Source organism: Lissotriton vulgaris, chromosome 9 (genome assembly GCF_964263255.1).
Source record: "Lissotriton vulgaris chromosome 9, aLisVul1.2, whole genome shotgun sequence".
Lineage (NCBI taxonomy): Eukaryota > Metazoa > Chordata > Amphibia > Caudata > Salamandridae > Lissotriton > Lissotriton vulgaris.
In genome coordinates, this window is record NC_141697.1 from 1,053,498,706 (window position 1) to 1,053,517,288 (window position 18,583).

At 41.6% G+C, this 18,583-nt stretch overlaps 1 pseudogene; it reads right to left on the minus strand.

Moving 5' to 3' along the window:
• Positions 1 to 2,267: 2,267 nt before the first annotated feature.
• LOC147692785 (uncharacterized) lies at positions 2,268 to 6,399 on the minus strand (annotated as a pseudogene).
• Between the last annotated feature and the right edge of the window lie 12,184 nt (positions 6,400 to 18,583).

Consider the following 18,583-nt stretch of genomic DNA (forward strand, 5'->3'; position numbering starts at 1 on the left):
TACAAATTTCTGTAGCCGCTAATTATATTTTCATATGAATCACTAATCACAGGTCATGGTGCCTGATGGTGCACTTCAAGTATAATACTTAATGGCTTCATCCCAGGGTATTTCTTGATTGAGACCCTTTATGGCAGCTCCCAAAATAAAAATCCAATATACCTCCCTCCGTTTTCTGGGTGCTTCATTGGTGGTACCTGTCTTACTGTAGATTTTCTCAAGGATGTACCATTGTATTTCCTCTGGTGTGTGGTTATTGTCAACATAATGAACAATAGGGGCTGCAATTTTACGGTTTCTGATCGCCAATCTATGTTCAGCTAACCGTGTGTTCACTGCCCTGCCGGCCCCCCCCCCACATATCCCAATTTGCATGGACAGATAAGTAAATATACCACATCAGCTGTTTTACAGTTAGTGAGACTAGTTGGGGATGTCGAATGACCATTGAATTGAATAGAGGGAGATTCAATGGCAGAAGCATTTGTAATTTCCTATCACTGGTTTTGAAGCCTCAATACTCCTTTGTAGGAACGTATTGTTGGTTTTCATCCTTGAACGGACTACATGGCCCTTTGAGTTTTTGTTTCGCCTATAGGCGAAAAGTGGTCTTGGCATTATCCCTGTCTCGCTAGACTTGTTATTGTTGAGAATATGCCAGCTCGAGCATACAGCTTGACTAATTCTCTCATTAATCATAGAATGACATGTGACAAAAAAATATATAGATGGATTGACTTTAGCTGCGAGCTCTTTTATAGGAGTACAATTGCTCCATAGGCGTAGAAACTCCCCAAAAGGTATACTGTTTTTGTGTAGATGGGTGAAAGCTATCATAATGTAACAGCGTGGTCCTTGCAGTGGGCTTGGTATACAAATCCACCGCTAGAGTACCGGCGTCATTTTTAATGACCACATCCAGATTTTCAACTTGGCTGTTACTGATGTTGTTGGTGAAATTAATATTTGCGTCACACAAATTAAGTTTATCTAATGTATCTGTCCAAATGAAAAAAATGTCATCTATGAATCTTGACCATTTAACTACAGGTTCAAAAAAGGGTGCTATTTTATTTTAGGTGATTTGTTTTTCAAAGAGAGACAAGTATTTATTGCCCACTGTTGGGGCACAAGATGCCCCCATACTGACACCTTGATTTTGGTTATATAGTTAGTTGTTAAACTCAAAGATATTGTCTTCTAATACAATTTTCAGACATTCCAACACAAAGATGGTGGGACAGGTGATCTTATATCCACTGATAAACCAATGAACTGCTTCTATCCCTCCATCTATAGGGATATTAGTATATAGAGCTTCAATGTCCATCGTGACCATGTATTGCATAGTGGCAGAAAAAGTTCTATCTTCACGATGCATGTGGACATAAGATGGCATCAACATATTTAGAAAGTGGTTCCGTGACTGAACCAATATTTGTTACAAAGGGTCTCAAAGGTGGGTTAAACTCATCTTTGTGAATTTTGAATAATAATTTGTGAATAAATGCTGCCCAGCTTAGGTTGTCGCAGATGTCACCATCTCTAAGGGCTCTGCTGGTCATCCTACGTATTTTATTAGCAATACTCGTCGTGGGGTCTCTTGTTATTGGACAATAGAAATGATTGTCTCCTAGCACAGTCTACATTTTGGAGACATAGTTGGGAGTGTCAAACAAAACAATACCCCCTCCTTTGTGACACGCTTTGATGGTAATAGCGAGTGTCTGTTTGAGATCTTATAGGGCTCTGTATTCCTCTCTATTTAAGTTGAAAGAGGTTTTTGTACCTGTTTTGGTGATGTTAGTAATCTCATTGTAGACCACCTGCTCAAAAAACACCACTTTTGGTGGAAGCTGATCCACAGTGGGAGTAAATGTTGATTTGGGTGTAAGACCTGACAAATTCACATTTTCTGAATGTGTCTCTTGGTTGGCAAAAAATATGTTCCTAAGTTTACATTAGATATGTCAATGAATGCTGCCACATTTTAAGCCTGTAACAAGCAACTATTCAACGCTGAATGCTTACTTACTTACTTATCCCTATTACCCCTCCTGGGGTATAGGAAATCAACCAGGACTCTCCAGCCATCTCTGTCCTAGGCTTTTCTTTAAGTTTTACTCCACGTATAAACCATTTCCTTGCAGTCAGCCTTGAGGACTAGGCATCAGTTGTTTCTTGGCCTTTCTGTTTTCCTTTTACCTTGAGAATTCCAGATCAGGGCATGACTGGTGGTGTTTGATGTGGGCTTGCGGAGGGTGTATTTATGTAGCCCAGCTTCTTTTCCTGATTTCTTCACGAGCAGGGAGTTGGAACGTCTGCTGCCATAGATCATTGATGCTGGTTGTGTTTGGCCAGCGGATTTGGAGGAATTTCCTCATACAGGTGTTGATGAAGGTCTGGACTTTATTGGTGGTTGTCACTGTTGTCCTCCTTGTTTCTGCTCCATACAGTATGACCGATTTTCAGCATTTGTTCTTTGGAGCTCCAGATCTACTTAAGCTGAATGAAGGTAGCCCTTGCTTTGCCAATTCTTGACTTGGCATCTGCGTCTGTGCTGCCATGCTTGTCTATGACACTGCCCAGGTAGGGGAATGCCTGGACCTCATCCAGTGCATTTCCCGTAAGATTGACTGCAGTTGTGCTGACCTTGTTAGCCTTCAGGATCTTGGTTTTTCCCCTGTAGATGTAGAGGCCACGTTATGCTGATGTGGCTCCCACATTGTCAGACTTCTTTTGCATCTGCAGTTTAGTATGAGAGAGTAGGACCAGGTCAGCTGCAAAGAACAGGTCATCGATCTGCATCCAAGGTGTACCATGGATCTTATTTCTTCTCCTTGCTGTGGATGCCTTCATGATCAAGTCACTGGCCATCAAGGGAAAAGGCAAAATCAAGCAGCCTGGATAACTCCCATCATCACGTGAAGGTCTTTTGAGAGCTGTCCTCCGTGAACTATTTTGCAGGTCATTTGCTCATAAGAATTCAATGATGATTCTTATGAGTTTAACTAGCACACCATAGGGGCGGAAGAGTTTCTAAAGGGTCTCTGTCCATGTTTTTCTCATGGTCGATGAAGTTGGCATAGAGGGGTGAGTTCCATTCCATCAATTGCTCAATGATGATGCGTAGTTTTGCACTCTGGTCTGTGCAAGATCTATCTTTGTGGAAGCCAGCTTGCATGTCTCGGAACTGAGTGTCAACGGGTCCCTTCATTCTTTTCAGGGTGACTCTGTAAAACACTTTGGCTGGAGATGAAAGAAGACTTATTACTCCGTAGTTTGCGTAGTCACTCAGGTCACCTTTCTTGGGGATCTTGTTGGGATATCCCTCCTTCCAGTCTGATGGCACATTTTCCTTTTCCCAGACCCTTACAAACATGGGGTGGAGAATGTCTACTGATGTTTCCATGTCTGCATTCAGTGCATCTGCAGGAATATTGTCAGGTCCTGCTGCCTTCTCATTTCTCAGATGTTTGATGGCTTGCCGTTTTATTCCTTGGTTGGTCCGCAGAAGTCGATTTGTAAGTCCTTGTCAGCTGGCTGTGTTATGTTATGTAATTCTGAGTAATTTGTAAAGTGCCTGGTTACTTCCGGCCAAAGTGTCCCCGTGCTAAGAATTCATTCTCAAGTACAAACCTGTGCTGTCAAAAAAAACACATTAGCAATTAAGGCTTTGAGTATTTGCATAAGGCCATTTCCAATGGCAGGATGTTCCACATATTGGAGGCTAACAAGCTGAAAGAGCAGTCTCTCATGCGTGCTTTTTTTACAATAGGGATCGTGGCTAAAAAGGCTCCTGCAGGCCTAAGACTTCTGCCGGGTATGTTCGGTTTAACAAGAGGGTGAAGATAGTGATGTCTTTTTACATTCAGAATGAGGTGGCAGAATCATATAGCTTTAAAGGACACTTTCTTACCCAGAATCACCAATGCAGTTTGACAAGAGCTGGGCCCGTAGCTGAATGCCTCAGGAGATTAAGCAGCAACCAAGCTGCTGCATTCTCCACCTTCTGCAGTCTCACCAGGCTAGATTGTGAGGCTCCCAGGTATAAGGCATTGCAGTAGTCCAGTTTGGACATTACCAAGGCCTGGACCACTAACTTTCTTGCGGTCTCTGGAAGGAGTCCCAGAATCTTTTTCAGGGTCTTCAAAATTCCAAAACATTTCCCCACTAGACTGGTAATCTGACTGTCAAACAAGAGTTCAGTGTCAAATCAGATGCCGAGGTTCTTAACTTTCAGCTTAGGGTCCGGTAGTGACCCTAGTGAATCTAACCACCAAGCTAATGACCAGATTGATGGCTGCTGCCCCAAAATAAGAACCTCTGTACTCCCAGCATTAAGCTTGAGACAGCTGTGGTCCATCCACTCAGCCAGTTCAGACAGACAGGATCTTAACAGAGCTGCAGTGTCTCTTTCACCCTGAGCTGGGGTGATGATAAGCTGCATATCATCTGCGTATGACGTGATGTTAAAGACATGACAATCCATGATATTGGCTAGAGGGCACATATAAAGATTGAATAAGGTAGGGCTCAATGCTGAGCCTTGTGGCACCCCCTGCTGCAGTGGAAAAACCTCAGCTAGAAAAGGCTCATGAGCCACCTGAAAAGTGTGGCTCTGAAAGAAAGATGCTAACCACCACAAAGCCTTCGCTCCAATATCAAAATTCCAAAGCCATTCGAGCAGATGGCTGTGTGGCATGATATTGAAGGTTGCACTGGGATCCAACATAATCAGTGCTGCAGTGTTAGCCCTGTCAACAACCTACCAGAGGGACTCTGAGGCCAGCAGCAATGCCTATTCTGTACAAAACTGTGGGTGAAATCCCAACTGAGTCTCATGAAGCAATTTTCTGGTCTCAATAAAACTTGACAGCTGTTTATTCATGTGCGTCTCATCTACTTTGGAGAAGAAGGGAAGAAAGGAAATAGGCCTAAACTTTTCCAGTTTCAAGGGTATCAATTGAGGTTTTTTTAAGAGTGGAACTATGATATCGTGATAGCTGTATGTCGAGTGGAGACTGCTGCACAAGCCGGTTCAGCAGTTTGTTTAAGTGCTTCACCCATCTTCTTTGTGGCCTTCGCTAACCATGATGGTCCTCCAGCTTTGTCTTTTACAGGTCTTTCTGACTTGCATTATATATAGGAGAGTCTCCTTGTTATGTTCTTTCAAGTTTTCATGATTTGCTGCTTCCTTGCCATCTGTGGCAAGACCATCGTCTGCTCTTTAGCTTCTCTTTGGTTCCTTGTTGATTTTGGTGTATTTGCCTTGAACTTTCACTTTTTCTGCTCTTGTTCAGCTGGTGTTGACTGCAGCTTTAGTTTGCTTTCTCTCTTGGATTTTGCAGAGAGTCTCGGTGGGGATCCATTCTTTAGGCTGGTGTTTCCTGGGACTCAATAACTTCTGGCAGGTTGATGTCAATGTTTCTTTGCTCTCCTCCCACTGACTTTCTACTAGGTCTCTTTTGTCCTCTAGTTTTTGCAGGACTTGAAACTTGTTACTGAGGGTGAATGAGTATTCTTTGAGGAAGGTGGTGTTATATCTCTGACGTTGATTTTCCAATTACAGCCATGTTTTCTTCATCTTTAGCTTTAGCCTGGCCACAATAAGGTGATGGACTGATTCCAAGTCTGTGTGCTTATCACTCTCACATCTTACAGGGACCTCAAGAACATTTTGCCAATGCAGGCATGCTCAATCTGATTCTCTGTTGAATGGCCTGGTGACACCCACGTTGCCCTGTGTATTCCTTTGTGTGGGAATAATCTACTGCCTATTACCAGACTGTCAAGGGCACAAAGAGATCTGCAAGCCTTTCACCATTCTTGTTCGTGTCGTGGTTGACCAAAACGTTTTCATACCCAGTGTGGTTCCCATCATCTTGGCGTTGAGGTCCTACATCAGTATGGTAATGTCTCTCTCAAGCAATTTCTCCAGGATCGACTGTTGTCTTTCGTAAAAACTCTTATTCCTCTTTGTTGCTGTCATTTATAGGTGCATAGCACTGGATAACATTCATGTTTTTCTTTTTTGTGGAAAGTCGGTGTGATGATTTCGGGACCGTGGGCTTCCCATTCAATCAGAACTCTGTTGGCTGCTTGCTCTAGTGTCATTGCTACTCCCTGAGTATGTTGGGTGTCCGCTTCCTCATGTCCAGAATACAGCAGCATTCCTCCTGAAGCCAGTCTTTTATGTCCAGACTCTGCTAATCTGGTCTTGCTGATGCTAAGCAGGGCAAGGTTGTATTCTTTCATCTCCACTGTCACTTGAGCTGTCTTGCCTGTTTCGTACATGACCCTCACGTTCCATTTCCCGATGGTGATGGACTTGGTCGAAAGTAGGTGGATCAGCTTGGTGGCATCCAGGGATCTCTGGATTTCATCACAAGGTGTCATAGCTAAGATTTTTTACATGGTTGAGTAACTAGTCCCACAGATAACCCTCCTTCTTTCACAGCTGACATTGGGACCTGCCATTGCGCTGTATAACATGGAAAATGTGCAGCTCCAGCTCTTGGCGCTTCCAGTGATCAATTCATGTGATACAGCTTTGTTTGTAATTTTAAATAAACCATAGTTTAATATTAAGCTGCATCACCAAGCTACGTGTAAGAAACACGTCAGCATCAGGTTATACTGTGTTACAGTAAAAACTAAAATAAAAGACTGAGACATGGCATTGTCACTATCCTCAATAAAAAAAATAACTATTATTCCTTCTGCAAAGCAGTAGACAATGTAGTAAGTGCATCATCGCATTCATCAGTACTGGATTTTGGTACTCTTCCCTGTGTGCTGAGGCTTTTTACTTAACAAGAAAAGATAATTTTCTAAGGCCATAATAAAAAAAACTCACAGTGATTCACCGATCAATGTATCAATTCTTCTAATCCTTTTCCCCTCTAAACAAACTCACCCTTTTATTTTGTCCTTCCCTATCTTACTCGATCAGAACATGCTGTAACAGATGTCTGTTTTCAGTGGAATAGTTTTAAATAGTGATGGAAACTACAGTGACACTCAATTTTCAGAACTTTTTTAAAATATAAAGTATAAGCACTACAATAGCCGTTCGTTTGAGTTTGTTTTAATCAACTAGAATTTGATGTTGAAGGATTTGCTAAAATATTTAAATGGCTGCAATAAGCAATCCAAAGGTGAAACTGGTCTGTTGGAAATATATTATGCTGGTACACCTATTACTTTACAAGGCTGAACCGCAAATATGGAATGATATTCATTTTAGAATGATATTAAATGCACGTTTTTGTTTATATAATATATCTGCAACATAAGACAGATGTGGAAGCATAAGTATAGTACAAAACAGATTAAAAAGACGTGAGATGTTGCAATGATGAACATAGATACTGCTACCTTTAGGAGTGTAGCAAAAACAGACAATGGGCTGAAATATCTAAAACTGCTATGGTATGCAATCAACTGTATCAGTTCAGTTCAACTTTATTCGGGTACAGCAGTACCCATAAAAGCACACAAGACAAGTACATCACAATAATAAATACAAAAGATAAAAAATACAATATACAAATTCGAAAGTGACTTGTGTCATCTCAGTGTATATAAATTATTAAAAAGAGAAACAGTTCTCAGTTTATGTTAAACAATGTCAAGGGTCCATCATAGTTCTCCGCGCCCTTGTTGCGGCTTTTAGGAAAGTGCTAGTGCGGAAGATAAGTTCAACATCCTCTAAATCTAACATTGATCGGTGTGCGGCCTCCAGGCTAACTGGTCTTCTTTTGTTAAAAAAGGGACATAAAAACTGTTTAAAATATTTGTCATAGTGTTTACAGAAAAATATATAGTGCATAATGGATTGCTCACTTCTCCCAGCACAAGAGCACAAGTTAAATCAACTGTATACATTTTTACGACGAATGAAGACAGTATAAGATGATATGCATTCTTTACCTTCTAGTACTTGGAGAGAGCTTTTCAAGGCTATTGTAATATCCTTTCTATCTCAGATTACTGGGGAAGGTGGGTTCCAATGGAGGAGTCCTAGAAGAGGCAATTAATCAATGGCTAAAGATGCAAATGGACATACCATCGCGTCAAAAAATCTTCAACCACTTTTTACCAATCCTAGGGTATCTCTGTTTGCTTTCTTTTGAGGCTAGGATAACATGTAAAACGTGCTGCTTCACTTGCAAAGCACCCCACCTCTGCAAACCCAACCAAGTCGAACTACTACTCGTCTCTGGAGGCTCGCGACAATCCAAAAGCAAAAGCTCTCCCTACTTGGGAATTCCAAAATGTAGTTCCACCTCTAGCACTTAAGTAATCCTTCTCCGGTTTGACTCCAAGCGCTCTGGAACTCCATTACCTACATACTTAGGATTTGCACCTGACATCCTATCTTTGAGAAACGCTCAGAAAACGCATCGCTGCAGAATCCACAGCAGAAACCTTAGACCCTAAAAATTCTCATATTATTGGCAACAACAAAGACATTCAGAGGAATCATTATACCCCAATCGGAATTCAGTCAAGGATACGTAGTTCTTGATACTGAGTTATATCACAGTCCCCCTACACTATTTCCGTGTTTTCCTCCCTCTTTCCCCCCCTCTCTCCCCAGTACTCTGAAAGTCCCCCTGTAATTAAACTGTCAGAATGTGCTCTGTCCATTGTGTACTGGTGTTCTTTATTATAAAGCACTTGAATTCCTATTGATGACTAGGCACTATAAAAAACGACTAAATACAAGAATAAAAAGATGTAATATATGAAGGTTTGATTAATGGTAAAAGATTTGTAGTGGCAGATCTAATCTTGAGATTAGGAGTGTAACAGTTTATGGAGTTGCAAAGGTACCCTGGAGGTGAGTAATGTATATAGCTTTGAGTATTAGTACAAGCTTTTGGATTGATCCCTGTTTTTGAAAGAACAGGCAACTTATTAGGACTAAGCAGGGGCAGCCATTGGCTGTGGGGGGTTGTGTAGGGGTCTGATAGCAACTTAAGACTTCATTTCAGTTGGAGGTAAGAGTACTGGAGGAGCCGAAGTAGTACATTTTTTTTACTAATTTATTGAAGTGAGTACCAGTGAATTAATCAATGCTTTGCATGTGTGGAATGGAATAAGGGGTCAAATAGTCTGTACATTTTGAACTTGATACAGTGCTGCAGTGGCTGGGGTGGTGAAGAAGGTGTCAGGTGCATGAATGAGTTAAGAGAACCACAGGGTTACTGGCAGTAGAGTTAAGCGAGGGGCCTGTGAGCCAGGATGGCAATAGTTTGAGTTGGATGGTGGATATGAGGACAGAAAATACAGGAGCTCAGTTTTTCATGAGTTCAGCCTGAAGATCTGCAGAGCCATCTAGTGGAAAACAGCAATGAAGCAGATATATATGTGTTCCTGGAGATGTGGATAGAGAGTTGTTTGGACATAAAGGTGCTCCCAAAGATAAGAGATGCAGGACATCTTCTATGCTTCTTTCCCTGTACGTCAGGTAGGACGTAAACAAATGCTTGCCCACTTGTTTAACATCTTTTTAACTGTTAGTGCTCAGTTAAGTAAACAGCAGCCCAGTGCTGCTGGTCACCTAGGAGCCACATGTGAAGGCTAGGAGGGCTACACAAGGCCCCCGGGCCATACACTGATTATTCTCGGTGTTGTTGTACCTTTGGGTAGAGAACCCCTAGGTAGCTAGTTATACAGTACCAGTCTTTCTCTGGTTTGGTTTGATGTTTAAAGAGGACTGAAATAGCTAACATGCAGCTTGGTCTATTGCCCACAATTGTGAGCATGACACTGTGTCACTTGTCAGGTGTTTTCATTGCCCTTGTCCAGAAAAAAGCTGTGAGACAGGAAGTACTTGCCCTGCTTGCAGTTGAGGACAGGACATGGGGAGTAGTCACATGCCATGATGTAATTTGCTTCAGTTCACTGCCATACTGTTTGGCAAGGTGAAAGGTCTCGGGGATAAAACCCTTGCGTTAAGGAAGTGTGAGATTGAAGCCTATACATTCCTGTGCTGCCTTTCGAGACTGTTGGAGGGTAATTCTTGTAGGGCACATTAGCCCTTGGGTAAAGCCGGGGTGTTAAAAAATCCATACTGGTTCTAGTCAGGCTAAAAGGGGTTGGGGTGAAAGACCTTTATTTACCACTCTCTGCCCTTAATTGCAGGCCTGGAAGATAACTGCAAATGTGGATGGAACCAAGGCACACCAACTTATACTTAATCTAGTTTTATCTCTCAGTGGTGGTGCTTATGTTTTTCTTATCCTCCTCGACGATCAGGAATATTGTAGAGAAATTATTCTACAGGAAAAAGCAAAAAGAATTTTTTTCTCTCAAAAACAGAACATTCTACATTATATATGCACGATTTGTGACTGTTGCAGCATATTAGGAGGAATAAATAACCCACTAATTATTTTTCCCTTCTATTCTGTGAAAATTTAGATGTTCATATTCAAGTGTGATGACTGCCCTTTAGTACTTGTTTTGTGAAATTCTAGTTAATCAGATTTTGCTCTGTTGGAGAACTTTAAGAAATTCAGTCAGTCCAACGATTTTTTTAATCCTTTTTGGAATTTTCTTTATGTTGTCAAGCAGAGTAACTAATATATTGAACATGCAATCCTGGAATTGAAAAGAAACATTTTTGTTTCTCAAAAATAGCGGACCTAAAATTCAACAAGCCTGGAAAAAGCACGAATACGGCCAACCACACTGTATCTTTCAAATCTGATATATTTTCTTTCAAAGGTTTTTCTTTTTTTTGCAAAGATAGTTTCCAATAGGAATTCCATTGTATTCATTACAAACACCTTTTGTGACTCCAATTGTTAACTTTAGTGCTACCACCTGCACCACATGTGTCACTATCAAAGTAAATTTCCTCTACTTCTTTTAATTTGGAAAGAGTGAAGCAGATTGCTTAAGAGTCACGGAAATTTCTGGAAAACACTCAAGACCTGGCTCTACGACTGAAGGGAGCTGCCTGACCCCCCAACCCCTCCACCCAGCGCCTTGAGACCCGCACGGGCGAATAGTACTCTTACAATTCCCCTGACTGATTGATTGATTGAAAGTTATTATGATCTCAGACACACAATACATTTTCTACATTTCACAGAAATTACATAATTACTGTGAAATATGGATTTCATCCAAAGAGAAACCTGCTCACAGTTTGATTAACTTTTCTTCATGAATCATACAAGTGCTTCTAGATTATGATCTCTCCAACCCATATGTTGAAGCTTTATCTTGTTACTACTTGTAACTTTTCACACTTAGATGGAGGTCTTGGTGCAGATCTCAAACGATGAAAGGAAAGGAAAGGAAATTGATTAAAGTTTACTCATATAGAAACATATATTTCATTTATTATCTACACATTGCTTCTTCTAAGTAACTCTTTACTAAATAATTAAAATATATCATTGTATTTGTGATTTATGTTTTGTATTTGGCGTGGGATCATTAATGCAGTCATTCCATGGCTGGAAGTAATGGTATTTTTCTCCAGATGTCTCTTGCAGTGGAAATGTTTCAAGAAGGCATAGGCATATTTACAAACTTTTGTCATCTCGATACATCGTCCAGTCAAAGGTAGTATTTCTTCGCCCAGTGGTGCATTTCATATGTTTCAAGAGCATACATCATGACCATATCTGTGTGTCCTTGATTGTTATTTCCTTGTTAAATTTTTCGAATCTTTCCAGCAACAAATCTAGTTGCCATAGAACAAATTTCGTAGCATTAGGAAATTTGGATTGGTCGCTATTTGAAAATCAGCCCAACAATTCATGTGACTACACATTTCAACAGAAAATCTATATATAAATGTTGAACTCACTCTAGCCACACTGAGGCCCTCATAATGAGTTGCCTGGAATTTGTTTCGGGAATATGTGGCACAGGAAACTTGATCCCGCACACTATCCCTGCACCGAATTCCATTCTTCCAAGTTTTATCCACAGAATTTGGAATAATTGCATGCACCCCAAAACACAGGGCCCTTTACTTTGCTTTTTCCCCATACCAGAGAGAAAGCCATTTTCCACCTGCCATCAGTAAGTGGAAAGAAAGTAAGTGGTTGAGGCATTTAGGTTAGCTGCTCTTTGTGCAGGATGAGCATTGTCTGCTCCACCATACTGCTGCCGGAGTCTTGCTGGACCAGGCTGTGCTGCTAGCAGTACCCGCTTAGTCTCTGTAGCAGCGAAGGAAGTCTCTGGGTCTCCGGACCCAGAATTTTTGGATCCGGAGAATACAGTTGTAGGTCGAAGCCCCAGAGACACTTGGAATTGTAACTTGCTTCAGGTGAAATACCCCTATCCGTAACATAAACCTGAAACATACAACCTACATTCAAGAAACAGTGAAAGAAATTCAACAATAATTTGGCTTAATAACTGTTAATTTTACTCAGGGCCGGCTTTAGCGCTCATGGCACCCTATGTAACGATCATTTTTGACATCCCGCTCCACACCCCATGACTGACTTCTCGGAATCTCTCACTAGCACAGGGCAAAAGAGCCGCTCATCTCTCCAATCATAAGTTATTGCTAAACACAGCGCTCCCCTTGAGGTTAGCGCCCCCTCCATAGGTCAGCGCTCAGTGCAGCTGCACCGGTCGCATTGCCCTAAAGCTGGCCCTGATTATACATGCCAATTTGTAAAAACACTAAGGTGATTCGTTTACAAAGTTTTGCGCAAGAGCTTTCATAACGCAAACTTATCCAAAACATTGCTTCAATTTACTTACCATTTAAAACTGAATCTAGGCTAAAGACTTATTTTTATTATTTAAGCAATGCCTCAGGACAGGAAAAAAATATAGAAAATGACATTTAAAAGAGCACGCAAATAGTGCACATGAAACAATTCGAGCAATACGAATTAAAATGGCAAACTAATTAGCAAAGGTAGAAAAAGATAACAGCAAAATATACACCAGCAGAATACACGAGCTCTTTAATGTCAAAAGTACACAGTATTTCATATCAACGTAGGAAAAAATAAGAGAAATCAAAAGAAGACTTGGTATGCCAAACATGAATTAAACAGTCTGGATGGAATCAAATACACATGAAAAATCATTTCACAATGCCAGCAGAGTTAGAATTGAAATGCGTTGTTGTACACACATAGTATGAGGAATGATGTAGCACAATTTATATGGAAATTAAGTACCAATAGACTGAAAAAGAAAAACTGCAATAGGTACACATGCAAACATTCTTGAAACAAGCGTTGGCAAAGCCAATAGGTCCAGACTGGGCATGCTGGTGCAACTGTTAATGTTTTCAAAAACATATTGCAATTATATGCCACAAAAGCATAAAGAAAAGACAATGTGTCTCCACAGAAACGTGCCAGCCATATACTTGCAATGAAAAAATTGAATAAAAAAAAATAATCCTCACATGTAATTTTATTTGTACATTACTGCTACTTCCTACCAGGAAGGTGCCATAGATAAGGGAAAAAAACTTTTTATTTTAAACGTATAACCCAGGAAAACATGTTTCATATTGGCACAAGAAGGGTATTATTTTCTTTGAATTACCTTAATCTAAAGGTGTAGTGTACTCTTAGAAGGATGACTAAAAAAAAAAAAAAAGAGAAAGAAGAGAAAGAAAAAAAAATGCCAAAGTTAATTATTGGCTATCAGCCCAGGCACGGAAATTGATTTCTTTTAAGGATGATGTGTATGGGAACAGGGATATGCGGCATGTATCACAATGCAATAGAGATAATGGCTGAAGCGGACTGACACACTGCCGTATGCGGCATGCTGTGGTGGGTGGAAAGAAAAAGGGAATGACAGTTGAACAGGCTCTTGGGTGACGTTGGCTTACCCAAAGCCGCCTTTTGCATGTATAAAGTTATGTAATTAAAATGTATGTTTTTTTTTTTATTATTATTACATGAAACTGTCGCGAGACAGCTTAAGCTTTCTCTGGCTGAGCACAAAAAAAAATAGAAAAATAAAGATTAGGAACCATGCCATGCCTGCAGTGGCCAGAGTTCAGCTACTAAAGGTACAGACGGAGTGCAAAGCGCAAGATCTGTGCATGTAATACAAGCACTACTTGATGCTGTCAGGTGTGAGAGCGGGAGTTTGGATAGATGGAAATGACTCTACTATAAAGGTGTCAATGGGTCTTTCATTAGTACTTACATTCCACGTTGACTACTAAAAATGTAATTTTTTCTTCCCTGTCCATCAGAGAGTATTCTCTAGCCCACTACAACCAGGGGCCCAAGTTAATGGCCATCTATCTGTTTTACCAGATCATTTTCTGAGCAACCCTTGCACTGCCAAATTCCCTGTGCTCACCAGAAAGGTGCCACAAATAGCTTAATATTTTTTCTGTGTTCACTGGAATGGTTGTGTTTGTGGGACAGGCAGAGCAGAGGATGTACTATGAGTATCCCAGAGCACCAAGGGCAGTGTAGATTACTGGAGAATCCCATAAGGCAGGAAAAGGTTTATGTATGTGAAATTATTTGGATAAGTGATTGCATGCCATAGGGGTTGTGTGCCTGGGAACATGCGGTCTTTAAGGTGTCCTAATTTGTGGTGGCAGTGAGGGAACTGCTGTCAAACACCAGCAATGGATTTTGGTCAAAGGGTGTCTTTGTGGGTAACGTTTGACTCTGGAATAAACATCAGCGAAGCACACAAAAGAGCAAGGGACTGAAATACCTGGAAAGGGTAGGAGCATCAGTGGGTGTATAACACATATGGGCAGATTTACGACTTCTGGTGCAACTCTGCTAATCAGCAGAGATGCGTCAGAAGAGTTGTGACGCATCTGCCCACCCGTGCGCCACCACTGATGCACTGCATTTACAATGCGACGCACCGTGGCGCATCCCCGGCGGAAATGCGGCACATTGCTTGAGTTGCATCGCAAGCGCGACGCAGCTCCAGCAAGGCTTGGGGGTGCTCTATCTCTAACATGATGCGTCAATCCTTACGCCTGCTTCAAGCATGGGTGCAGAGGCAAGGCAGCTGCCAGGGCACAAAGAGGTGGTGCACAATCTGTGTGTCTTGCAAGGGCATAACCTGTAAGTGAGGAAAGATGGTCCCAGGGACCCCAGACATGCCTTTGTGTGAGTTCACTGGCTGCAAGCACCTGCAGGGACACCATTGTGCTACTTAGAAAGGCTTGCCTCATTGCTGCCTACAAAGTGAAAGGTGGACCAGCTGTTTTAAACAGCCAGTCTGCCCTTTACTAATGTACTATCTTCAGGGCAGGTACGCATTGGGGCTTGCCTATGGGCAGCACATTTACCGTAATAGGGAACACTGTCCAAGTCTTCACCAAAGTACACCTATTCAAAGGAGTGCAGTGGTTAAGACCAGGACAGTGCACCCTTTACACAATATGGATGCGGAAACTAATGTCCCCCAGCCTTGATTAACGACAGGAGACTGCAGACTTAAAAGCGGAGCAGGCGGAATATTCACTCGATAACGAACTACGCCTGGCTTCAAGAGAAAACCTTGTAGCAAAGAGAGTTGGCACGTTTTATAGTATACAGGCGTGCTCTTTCAAGATCAAGGGGTCCACCTCTTTAATACATTTTCAGTCCTGAAGATGGTCTCATCGACAAAAGCCTAGAGACTGAAACGTCGACTTGTACACTTCTTTCCCAGATATTTTTTGATTATCATTGTTAAAAAGTGTATACAATTGCAACAGTGAAGGTTCTAATATCAGATTGGTACCTTCTTGTTTCATTGTATGTGTTATTTATGAGTACCCTTGATGAAATCTTAAGATAAAAATTTACTATTTTTATACACACCCGTGTGTGTTCTTTGCTATATTTGATTCCATTGGATATATATTCTGTTTGATACATTTTATTTGGGATCCTTTCTCAAGTATGAAAGAATTGTTTTGTGAGAGAATAATTTGACAAAAGAAATCATTCAGCAAGTAAATAACAAACCTTGCATACAACTGTGAATGTAAATAACATAACTGAGTATTTTAATCAATCCCTTGAAGGCACACTTACCTGTCCCTTTACACAATATGTCCCCAGGTCTGCAAAAGAGCCTAGAAGCAGTGAGTGTTTGGTATTTTTCTTCCGCCACAAAAGAAGCACGTTTTGTCCTATCAAGCAGAGTTTGCAATACGTTGAATACATCGATCTCTCAAAAGTCTTCTAGAAACTCAGTTGAAAATTGCTTTTTATCAAGTTTTTGAGTCGCAATATTCTTGAAGTGTGTCAAAGAGTATACAGCTGTCCGACTTGAATCCTTGTCTAAAGTCCCATCATTGAAAATTGTCAACCCAATGATATTGTTGAAAAGTCTGGACGGAATTTTACTTTGACAGACTCATTGTTGAGGACATCACTAAAAGAAAACTTTCTATTACTTTTGGAGTGTGAATATGAAGATGAGTTATTCCTTTATGGAATTTGCTTAGTTGCAGAAGTCAGGCTTCCTAGATTGCTTGGAGCAACATAAACAAAATATTAACCAATACATGTTGGAGATCTGGATTTCAGAACATCTAAGATCCCTACAAATGTGTAGCCATTATCCAAGAGTAAAATGGCATGACCCTTGCATTGCTTTGTAAATATTATTGAAACCTTTGCACTGTCCTTGCGTTGCCTTGCACTATAAGATGACAATGCAAAGGTGTGATAAATCTGGGCCTGTGTGCTTGACTCAGGAATAGGGCGTGGCTCAGCATTTGTGAGACCTACCTTGAAATAACTCATAGCTCATGAAATGTTATTTTGTTTTTTACATGGACATCTCAGGAAACACTGAAAACACAAATCGTATCCATTCAGGACTCAAGGCACAGCATGTTGGAATCTGAACTGGACACAACAAACCAGTTGTCTGGCTGGACTCAAAATAAAGGTTGCAGGCTACAGGTCAGGATTAGAAAAAAAGAGCCTGCAGGACCAATAACTTAAACTGCTCACAAAGCTCAGCAGCATGGCAGAATGCAAAATGCCAGCAGTTGCCAGAAAAATTCAATGCGTATGAGAGTTTTGATCAAAGGATTTCAGCTATGACCTGGAAGATGTAATTTTATGACAAGACCGGAGGCTCCTATTATGCTTTCTAAACTTGCATTTATTGAAACAGCAGCCAGAAAGAGAATAAACTAGAGTTCCCAGAGGGCCAGGGGACAACTGGGCCATGGGAACGTGAAAAAACGAGAGTACAGCAACCAATCAGCATCAAGTTAACAGATAAGAGGCCATACTGACTGCGCAGCTTCCTCTTTTCTTGCTGCTCGTAGTCAGATAAGTGCTCTTATCTTTGCTCCCAGTTTATGCTATTGTTATTTACTGTTATATTTTCAGTGTTATATATTTTTTATTGCCTTTGCTTTATTCGCCCTTCGGCGTTTAATTATCGCACCGCTTCTCGCGCTGGCATTTCTTTCCTGTGCAGCCTGTCAGCTGTTCCCCCCCTCCCCTTCTTATCTGTTGCCGGTGGTTTCGCCCGGCTTTGCTCGCGCTCCTCGCACTCTTTCTGACCTTTCCCTGCAGCGCTCGTCGAAGCCTCTGTTTACTTCTGACGCAGTCAGTTTTTTCTCTGCTTACGCCCGCCCTGCACACGCCCCCAGTGCTTCCCGGCTCATTAACCCTTTCTTGCCACCTTTGCTGTTTTTTGTCCTGGATATTATGGAACGTGACAGTTCCTCAGAGGAGGTTCCCTCCAAGGAGGATAGTGGGTCCTTCAAACAAGACTTAAGCAAATTTATCAATAATTCTGTGGAACATGCTGTGGAGTTATCCATGAAACGCATGTCAAAGACAGTGGAAAATTCTATGCTTAGCCTTATGTCCAAGGTTTTGGCCCATTCTGCGGGGGATAGCAGAAAACATAAGGTGGACCACTCTGCTTCTGTGCATACTAATAAAAAATCGTAACTTTTGATGGGCGAGTCCTTCTCGCATATGACTGAGGACGTAGTGCCTCCCAGGCCTCCTAATAAGGAGGGGTTTGTTGGTACCGAGGGCAAAAATAAGCAAAAGTCTAAGCACACAGAGTCACCAATTAAAAAATTGGTAATTTCCACCGTCTTGGACACAGACGATGATATGGCTGATGCGGACGATTTACTTGATGTTTTTGATGTGGCTGACCCCCCTTCCCCCCTTCCAAAATTCCCAAATCCGATTCTTTTGCTTTTGAACCAGTATTTGACTCAGAGGGTCTTCCCATGTTCGACCCTTCTTCCATTCGTCACCCTAATTCCACGGAAAGGCTTCCCTCTCATCATGTGGGCGAATATATTTCGGCCCGTTTACGCCTTCCGCTGGAGACTGCCGTGCGGTCTAGACTCAAGTCTGAGTGCCCTAAACGCTCGTTACCAGAAAAGATCACACAGGTTCCCGCTATTGATCAGCCTCTCCTTACTTTTTTCTCAAAATTTGGCAAAGATCCCCTCAAAGGGGTTGACAAGGCATGGTCCTCCTGCCAGGACAAGGTTTTGGATGTGGTGGGTCCTCTGGCCCGTATTTTAGACATGGCGGAATCCGCCCGCCTTGAGGGTTCTGACCTCTCCGCGGAGGACATTGCCATGTGGGCTCAACGAGCTTTC